We start from the raw sequence: 10935 nt of genomic DNA, 5'->3' as shown, positions 1-10935 counted from the left end.
ACATAATTTGAGTTAATTGAAGGTGTACCTGTGAATGTATTTCAAGGCCTACCTTGGGAGCAATTTCCAAATGCCTGAAGGTACCACGTTCATCTGTACAAACAATAGTATGCAAGTATAAACACCATGGGACCACGCAGCCATCATACTGCTCAGGAAGGAGATGCGTTCTGTCACCTAGAGATGAACTGAGTTGGTGCGAAAAGTGCAAATCAATCCCAGAACAACAGCAAAGGACCTTGTGAAGATGCCGGAGGAAACAGGTACAAAAGTATCTATATCCACAGTAAAACGAGTCCTATATCGACAAAGCCTGAAAGGCCGCTCAGCAAGGAGAAGCCACTGCTCCAAAACCGCCATAAAAAAAAGCCAGACTACAGTTTGCAACTGCACATGGGGACCAAGATCATACTTTTTGGAGAAATGTCCTCTGGTTTGATGAAACAAAAATAGAACTGTTTGGCCATAATGACCATCGTTATGTTTGGAGGATAAAGGGGGGGCTTGCAAGCCGAAGAACACCATCCCAACCGCGAAGCACGGAGGTGGCAGCATCATGTTGTGGGGGTGCTTTGCTACATGAGGGACTGTGCACTTCACAAAATAGATGGCATCATGAGGGAGGGAAATGATGTGGATATATCGAAGCAACATCTCAAGGCATGAGTCAGGAAGTTAAAGCTTGGTCGCAAATGGGTCTTCCAAATGGACAATGACCCCAAGCAAACTTCCAAAGTTGTGGAAAAATGGCTTAAGGACAACAAAGTCAAGATATTGGAGTGGCCATCACAAGCCCTGACCTCAATCATATATAAAATATGTGGGCAGAACTGAAAAAGCATGTGAGAGCAAGGAGGCCTACAAACCTGACTCATTTACACCAGCTCTGTCAGGGGGAATGTGCCAAAATTCACCCAACCTATTGTGGGAAACTTGTGGAAGGCTACCCAAACATTTGACCCAAGTTAAACAATTTAAAGGCAATGCTACCAAATACTAATTGAGTGTATGTAAACCTCTGACCAACTGGGAATATGATGAAAGAAATGAAAGCTGAAATAAATCATTCTCTCCACTATTATTCTGACATTTCACATTCATAAAATAAAGTTAGGATCCTAACTGACCTTAGACAATGACTTTTTATTTGGATTAAATATCAGGAATTGTGAAAAACTGAATTTAAATGTATGTAAACTTCCGACTTCAACTTTAAATTTCAATTTAAAAAACAAATTTCAATCTTAACAAGAAATTTGTGGAGCGTTTTAAAAACAAGTTTTAATGACTCCAACATAAGTGTATGTAAACTACCGACTTCAACTGTAGCTGAATTACTGAGTGAATGAGAGATGTCAGGGGACTAGCTCCAGTGTACAACCAGTTCTGTGAGCTGAGTTTTCAGATCTATAACATTATCTAGGAGGTTCTGTCCACCACCGCCCATCAATCTACAGGTAGTGAGCACTTTTTATTTTACCTTTATTTAACTAGGCTCAGTTAAGAACAAATTCTTATTTTCAATGACAGCCTAGGAACAGTGGGTTAACTGCCTGTTCAGGGGCAGAACTACAGATTTTTTACCTTGTCAGCTCAGGGATTTGAACTTGCAAGCTTTTGGTTACTAGTCCAACGCTCTAACCACCGCCCAACGGACAGGAGAAGCCATTGAAAAGTTTCAGAGGGTACCAGTTGAGATGGGTAACGGCTGTATCAATGTATCAATAGTTTATCGATGCCCCCGGACACTGAGATTTCCTTGAGAACCCGATATGTGTACCTCTCTCTGCACTGTGGTCGTCGCTGCCATGTGGACATGAATAACTATTTATAACGTTATATAGGGGTCCTGTATGGAGATATGAAAGGACAGAGTATTATTCCCAAATATGCTGTTAAATAGAAATAGTGTAAATCCTTGTACGAATGGAACACTAGTCTAAAGGAGGAATTTTGTATAAACATAATATTGAGTATAATGGGTTCTTATGATGATCTGATAAGGTAACAATAGAAAACTATAATAATATCAAACTTGCACACACACACGTAGATGTACGAAAGATGTGTAAAAACTATTCAGAGGAATGTTCAGAGTGGTTCCTTTATAGATCATTTGAGAAGGTTAAGGCATTGTATGGGACTTGACTTACCCCTAACCAATAAAACTGTAAACACTCATGAGACGCCTTCCACCCTGGTAATAGATTTTGAAATAAACCCCATACCCTGCTAAATAGAACCAATGGTTTTCTATATTCACCTACTCAACCGTTTAACTTGCTAGGTAGAGACTTTTCATGGACAGAGCATACCACCTACAGGGGACTGATAGACAGTGCCATCACAGTGAATACATAATCCCTACAAAGCATTACACATGAATCTTAATATACAGACATTTAATAAATATTGAAGCAGAAATTGAATATCCAACAGAGATTGGTAATAAAAAATATAGAGTAACTTTTTGAAGGTATACTGAAATGAAAACAATGCATTCCAATGTGGAGAAATGTATCATGTTTTTTTAATTATTTTTTTAAACCTTGCAATAGGGGGGGGGGAGCAAAATGTTGTTTGAGAGTGATGCTCATAATGCAATATTTTAGTAATTTGAAGACTGAGCATTGGGACTGATATTAAATTAGAAGCCACTCACTCTTCAAGGCCTGGTCCACTACTCTTGTGTTTAAGTCATCTGCTGTTTGTGATAGATAAGCTTCCTGTGGAACAATAGATAGCCTTCAGTACACACTGAACTCAAAAAGGCTGCAAGAGACACAGTGGGGAAATTTGTGACAGAGGTATGAATAATTGAGTAAGACACGTTTTTGACAATGTATTACAAAATTCTATAGTTTGGGTAGCACCAGAGATTTAAATAAGAAGGTAAATGTCATCTAAAACAAAAATCTCTTTCCATGATGTGGAACTGTGTCCAGAATTGAAGTAGATCACAGGTAAACGTTTTTTAGTACAGAATATTGAGCTGATAACACATCACCAACTTTTTGAAGGTCCTAGAAAAGTTGTTAAATAACAGGTTTTATATTTCAACTAAGCTCATGTCCCAGGGACAGGTTGTACAGAACTGTATGTCAAGAGAGGGGCTCTGAGATTGTAGAAAGTGGCTAGATTTAGAAAGTGCCTAAATTCAGCTTTACGGGACACTGTATCATCTTAAAGGTACCCGGATCCAGCTGTTAAGGGAACTCCCAAATTTAGTAAGACCTGGCCATTTAGTTTGTTTTTACCTTACGATTTTACTATATACAGTGCCTTGCGAAAGTATTCGGCCCCCTTGAACTTTGCGACCTTTTGCCACATTTAAGGCTTCAAACATAAAGATATAAAACTGTGTTTTTGTGTGAAGAATCAACAACAAGTGGGACACAATCATGAAGTGGAACGACATTTATTGGATATTTCAAACTTTTTTAACAAATCAAAAACTGAAAAATTGGGCGTGCAAAATTATTCAGCCCCTTTACTTTCAATGCAGCAAACTTTCTCCAGAAGTTCAGTGAGGATCTCTGAATGATCCAATGTTGACCTAAATGACTAATGATGATAAATACAATCCACCTGTGTGTAATCAAGTCTCTGTATAAATGCACTTGCACTGTGATAGTCTCAGAGGTCCGTTAAAAGCGCAGAGAGCATCATGAAGGACAAGGAACACACCAGGCAGGTCCGAGATACTGTTGTGAAGAAGTTTAAAGCCGGATTTGGATACAAAAATATTTCCCAAGCTTTAAACATCCCAAGGAGCACTGTGCAAGCGATAATATTGAAATGGAAGGAGTATCAGACCACTGCAAATCTACCAAGACCTGGCCGTCCCTCTAAACTTTCAGCTCATACAAGGAGAAGACTGATCAGAGATGCAGCCAAGAGGCCCATGATCACTCTGGATGAACTGCAGAGATCTACAGCTGAGGTGGGAGACTCTGTCCATAGGACAACAATCAGTTGTATATTGCACAAATCTGGCCTTTATGGAAGAGTGGCAAGAAGAAAGCCATTTCTTAAAGATATCCATAAAAAGTGTTGTTTAAAGTTTGCCACAAGCCACCTGGGAGACACACCAAACATGTGGAAGAAGGTGCTCTGGTCAGATGAAACCAAAATTGAACTTTTTGGCAACAATGCAAAACGTTATGTTTGGCGTAAAAGCAACACAGCTGAACACACCATCCCCACTGTCAAACATGGTGGCGGCAGCATCATGGTTTGGGCCTGCTTTTCTTCAGCAGGGACAGGGAAGATTGTTAAAATTGATGGGAAGATGGATGGAGCCAAATACAGGACCATTCTGGAAGAAAACCTGATGGAGTCTGCAAAAAACCTGAGACTGGGACGGAGATTTGTCTTCCAACAAGACAATGATCCAAAACATAAAGCAAAATCTACAATGGAATGGTTCAAAAATAAACATATCCAGGTGTTAGAATGGCCAAGTCAAAGTCCAGACCTGAATCCAATCGAGAATCTGTGGAAAGAACTGAAAACTGCTGTTCACAAATGCTCTCCATCCAACCTCACTGAGCTCGAGCTGTTTTGCAAGGAGGAATGGGAAAAAATTTCAGTCTCTCGATGTGCAAAACTGATAGAGACATACCCCAAGCGACTTACAGCTGTAATCGCAGCAAAAGGTGGCGCTACAAAGTATTAACTTAAGGGGGCTGAATCATTTTGCACGCCCAATTTTTCAGTTTTTGATTTGTTAAAAAAGTTTGAAATATCCAATAAATGTTGTTCCACTTCATGATTGTGTCCCACTTGTTGTTGATTCTTCACAAAAAAATACAGTTTTATATCTTTATGTTTGAAGCCTGAAATGTGGCAAAAGGTCGCAAAGTTCAAGGGGGCCGAATACTTTCGCAAGGCACTGTACATGCCAGCACCCACACACAACCGAACTTTTAATGAATTGTTGTTAGCGGTTGTTTTATTGTGTGGGGTCTTTTTCTTTTATTTTCCCCAATCTCACTCTTATCAAGGTTTGTGTGAAACTTTTACATCATGTGTTCTCGCTCTTCCCTGTGAAAGTCAATATGCATGTGCCCTAGATCAAATTCGGGAGATCTCTAGAGACGTAGAGAAAATTGGCAATGGTAAAATTATTGTGTAAATTGGCTCTGCAAAACAGAGAGGCTCTTGACTATCTTTTGGCAGGTCAAGGGTGCGATCATTGGCAATGAATGTTGTACTTTTGTCCCAGATCGCTCTTCTAATATGACTGATCTCGCCGAATACATTAGCACCGTTGCTAAGAATAATTCCCCACAATCAGAGTGGACGCCTGCAACTTGGTTGGAATCCCTGTTTGGAAGATCCCAAGTTGCCAAATGGGATGCAGCGTGTGTTATTTAATATGCTGTGTGTGTGTGTGTGTATTTTTGATAAGTACGCTCTCATTAATAGAAGTACAACCGTAATTAAGATGATAGTACACCATACCAATTGGATTGTACAACTCAGAAGGAAGGGCTTGAAATGATGAAGTGTCTGGTTTGTGTCGATTTCCCTTACTTCAATAGACAGATTGATATAGAAGTTAAACAATGCTTACCTTAAAATGTAATTATTATTATAAAAGGATGGAATGGGAAGGACATGTTTACTTCATTGTAGTTACTTGACTTTGGTGTCATAGACAATCCTTGGTTCATGCCTGTGCCTGGTGAAGATATGAGGGGTCATGACCTCCTTAGACTGTTTGGCAGAGGAGACGTTGCCAGATGCATGCCAGAACCAACCCTATGAACTATACCCATCTGACGTTTCTGTAACCAGTATATAAGAGAACTAACGGGACTGCCCCGTCAGAGCTCCCTTCAGACCGGTACTTTATACATCTAAGTTTGACTGTGACCTCTCCAGCTTGCTGACAATAAACAATTATTCATTTAATATTGACTTTGAGTGTCCCTACTACTCTACACTACAATTCTCTACAGAGGACAGTAGTAAGAGAGACATTGATGTTTTGACCAATAAAGGAGCCCATCAGAAGTTCCGCTGAAACTTCCTTCTTATTCTCTATCCTGTCTTGATCTGTAACACTCACTGTTGATTGACAGGCTGGAGCTGCATTACAAAGCTTCACTGTTGATTGACAGGCTGGAGCTGCATTACAAAGCTTCACTGTTATTGACAGGCTGGAGCTGCATTACAACTCTTCACTGTTGATTGACAGGCTGGAGCTGCATTACAAAGCTTCACTGTTATTGACAGGTTGGAGCTGCATTACAAAGCTTCACTGTTGATTGACAGGTTGGAGCTGCATTACAAAGCTTCACTGTTGATTGACAGGCTGGAGCTGCATTACAAAGCTTCACTGTTGATTGACAGGTTGGAGCTGCATTACAACTCTTCACTGTTGATTGACAGTTTGGAGCTCTATGACAACTCTTCCCAGAGAGAAAAGCCATCAGTAACACAATTCTAACGAGCGCTTAAGAAAGGATGACTGTGGACTCCAGTGTTTTTTTTCTCTCCATCTCTCTCTTGCGTTCGACAAGGTCTATAAAATGGGTGTGAATTCCCAGGGGTGAGACTGAAAACTACATGCAGTCAACAGTGTCATGATCTTCTAAGAGAAAAAAAGACTGCAGCACTGCTAGGTCTTTTTCTCTTGACTTTCAGTGCATTAAACACAGCGTGAATAAATACTAGTGAAATTCTGAGGGTTTGCAAAAAGTCTTGGAAACACTGTAAAAAAATAGTTGAAAGAAGACACTGAGTCTTTACAATAATGTAGTTTTTCTTGTCCTGTCAAATCAGCTGAAAGTGTTCTTACTTCAACACTTTGATCATTCTTATTACAAAGTTCTTCCATTTACGCACCTCATTTCTTCGTCAGCAAAAGAAGTAGAAATAAAAAGCCCTTTGGGCTGACTAATGGGGACTGGTGTTTTTAATGAGAAAAATAAATCCTCTTGGGGTGACTGATGTTGACTGGTGTTTTTAACGAGAAACATAAATCCTCTTGGGGCTGACTAATGGGGACTGGTGTTTTTAACTTGAAAAATAAAGGCTCTTTGGGGTGACTGATGTTGACTGGTGTTTTTAACGAGAAACATAAATCCTCTTGGGGCTGACTAATGGGGACTGGTGTTTTTAACTTGAAAAATAAATGCTCTTTGGGGTGACTGATGTTGACTGGTGTTTTTAACTTGAAAAATAAATGCTCTTTGGGGTGACTGATGTTGACTGGTGTTTTTAACTTGAAAAAGAAAGGCTCTTTGGGGTGACTGATGTTGACTGGTGTTTTTAACTTGAAAAAGAAAGGCTCTTTGGGGTGACTAATGTTGACTGGTGTTTTTAACTTGAAAAATAAAGGCTCTTTAGGGTGACTAATGTTGACTGGTGTTTTTAACTTGAAGGGAAGGTACTCTCTCAATATTGTTTATGACATGCTCTCAGGGTTTATCCCCACCAACAGCTTTCAACCAAGTGGAAGCATTTCCCACAGTATTTGGTGGAGGTAAAGACAAACTCTTATTGCCTATGTGTTATTGAATATAAAGCGTATGTGCTCAGGGTGGGCATGTCAACTGAATGGTCCTATTTCATTGGAATAAATAATTGGTGTAAAATGGTGAAGAATGGGGGGGGGGGGGGTGGTAGTACATTGATCGCTGTCATTGTCTGTAATTCCTATTAATTCTGACTGTAATCATTGTGTGAGAGACAAGTCATGTTCATCCGTCCCACAGTGTGTGCTATGCCTGTCCATAATCTGCATTCAGCTGTCCTCAACACCACTTATTTTTTTTTAAATATGTCAAGTCATTGTCACACCGTGTTAATTAAAGGAGTGTTTTCTTCAAAGAACATATTTTGCATAATTTGCCGCTGACTTGGGAGTTTAACCTGTGGCCATTTCTTGAAGGGATATCTTAAAGGATCTCAGGGGTAAATGTGATGAAATTGCCTGAGTACTTTCAGATTGACATTCTGTTGTCCCCTGTTTTTGCTTTCAAGTGGTTTAAAATTCTGGGGAATAAAGTAGAGGGTGAGAGATGTGATGTTAGTTCCTGGCATTTCAATGGGAATTTGTTGCGGTGACCCACGCAATTTACCCCCCTCAAAGAATATTTCAATTTATGCAGATGAGCTCAACATCTCGGTCTGGAATTGCAACGGAAACAAATACCAATAGAAATATAAATGAATATGTTTTCCCCTGGAGGAGGTAACATGACAGGATCCCGTTAACCAGGAAACCAGCACTGTGGCGTTCCCGGTGAGATGACACACAGAAGTCACACGTCTGCAGATAAGAGACAGCGGAAAATAGAAACACCAATTCGTGGGGATCATTTGGCTATTTGCGAAACACAGCCTTTTTTAGAGGCTGCTGACGCGTGCGGTGGTCTAACTAGAAATCAATGCGTCATAATAAAAAAAATCATTGAGTGAATAGCCAGTAGAGGAGCAGTAGAGTAGCCTACCGTATAGAGCCAGATGAGCTGCAAGTGATTCAAGTTTTTCTATGAGTATTCTGACCTTGAACTTCAGCATGAAAATAGCTTGCTATTCACTCGCTATTTGTTTGAGATCGAAGAAATTAAGGTGGAGGAGGTGTGTCTACAGATCGAATAAATTAAGGTGTAAGCGGAGGTGTGTCTACAGATTGAATAAATTAAGGTGGAGGAAGTGTGTCTACAGATCTAATAAATTAAGGTGGAGGGGGTGTGTCTACAGATCGAAAAAATTAAGGTGGAGGAGGTGTGTCTACGGATCGAATAAATTAAGGTGTAGCGGAGGTGTGTCTACAGATTGAATAAATTAAGGTGGAGGAGGTGTGTCTACAGATTGAATAAATTAAGGAGGAGGGGGTGTGTCTACGGATCGAATAAATTAAGGTGGAGGAGGTGTGTCTACGGATCGAATAAATTAAGGTGTAGCGGAGGTGTGTCTACAGATTGAATAAATTAAGGTGGAGGAAGTGTGTCTACAGATCTAATAAATTAAGGTGGAGGGGGTGTGTCTACAGATCGAAAAAATTAAGGTGGAGGAGGTGTGTCTACGGATCGAATAAATTAAGGTGTAGCAGAGGTGTGTCTACAGATGCGCAGTATTCTGACTTTGACTTAATTCCCTAATAATTCCACCACCTTTACATGAGAAGAAACCATGAATAAGGTCCAGTGAACCTCATTTGCTTCCTCTGTAAAACGCTGTCACGGCCGTGTGGTTGTTGCTGAGGATCATTATTTACAGTTGATAATATATATATATATATATATATATAAAAAAGACACATAGGCTAATTAAATCATTATGGAGCGGAGCGCATACCAAGTCATAACAGTTTGAACCCAATGCATGGCGCAATACTTGGCCGTGTCATCATGCAGTTCCATGGTTAGTGCAGGCAAATTGAGGCTGTTCTGAGGGCAAAAGTGGGGAGTGCAACTCAATATTAGGAAGACGTTCCAAATGTTTTGGGCTGTCATATCATTGCTGTTGTCCATCAATTTTACCTGAAGTACTTACCTCTGCTGCAGATTTTAGTACACTGAGGGTTTTTTCTTACGCCTCTTGAGATTCTCTTGACAAACTATTTCTATACCTCTCAGGGTGGTTCACCTCAGGGTGGTTCTCCTCAGGGTGATTCTCCTCAGGGTGATTCTCCTCAGGGTGGTTCTCCTCAGGGTGGTTCACCTCAGGGTGGTTCTCCTCAGGGTGATTTCTCCTCAGGGTGATTTCTCCTCAGGGTGATTTCTCCTCAGGGTGGTTCTTCTCAGGGTGATTCTCCTCAGAAGGGTTTCTTCTCAGGGTGATTTTCCTCAGGGTGATTTCTTCTCTGGGTTTTTTTTTCTCAGGGTGGTTTCTCCTCAGGGTGATTCTCCTCAGGGTGGTTCATCTCAGGGTGGTTCTCCTCGGGGTGATTCTCCTCGCGGTGGTTCTTCTCAGGGTGGATTCTCCTCAGGGTGGTTCTCCTCAGGGTGATTTCTCCTCAGGGTGGTTCTTCTCAGGGTGATTCTCCTCAGAAGGGTTTCTTCTCAGGGTGATTCTCATCAGGGTGATTTCTTCTCTGGGGTTTTTTTTCTCAGGGTGGTTTCTCCTCAGGGTGATTCTCCTCAGGGTGGTTCATCTCAGGGTGGTTCTCCTCGGGGTGATTCTCCTCAGGGTGGTTCTCCTCAGGGTGATTTCTCCTCAGGGTGATTTCTCCTCAGGGTGGTTCTTCTCAGGGTGATTCTCCTCAGAAGGGTTTCTCCTCAGGGTGATTCTCCTCGGGGTGGGTTATTCTCAGGGTGGTTCTCCTCAGGGTGGTGCAGAGGTAGAGGAACATTGATTCAGCTGGCCTTAAATTCAGGTATGCTAGTGCTACTACATCAACAAATGTCCTTGTACCATACATACATTGGAGACTTGTTTAAAGTAACTGACCACTGTTTCAAGATTTCTATGGAATATGACCTATAATTACTTACAGTACAATATGAGTGAAATAGTTTTCCTTAAAAAAAACAAGGTAATTAGGTATGCTAAAATGCAGCTTTTCTGTGTTGGAAAGGTGTGGGTGTATACTCATTAAAAATATTCACGCAAGTAGACTGCTGATTGGCCTGCTTATCCTCCTCAGGGAGATGACATCGTGTTCTATGAGAAAATAGCAAGCATTTTTTAAACGGTCTGTTTGAAATACAACTTTAAGCTGGGGGGGGGGGGGGGGGATTTAAGTGTTTTATCTCCAAATTGATGCTTTTGCCACAAATATGAGTATAGGAGGAGTCAACAACATTATTTGGAGTTAACAGAATATGAACTTTTTAAAGTGAGATTTTCATTTGGCAGTTACTTTAATGCTTGAGCAGCATAGAAGCAGCATAGGCTTGGCTGATTTGCTGTGTAATGAGGTACACTAGCTGAGGTCGACACCTTGAATAAACTAAACCACTTCATATGGTCTGA

Source organism: Oncorhynchus mykiss, chromosome 3 (genome assembly GCF_013265735.2).
Source record: "Oncorhynchus mykiss isolate Arlee chromosome 3, USDA_OmykA_1.1, whole genome shotgun sequence".
NCBI classification, from domain to species: domain Eukaryota; kingdom Metazoa; phylum Chordata; class Actinopteri; order Salmoniformes; family Salmonidae; genus Oncorhynchus; species Oncorhynchus mykiss.
This window is presented reverse-complemented; position numbering follows the sequence as displayed.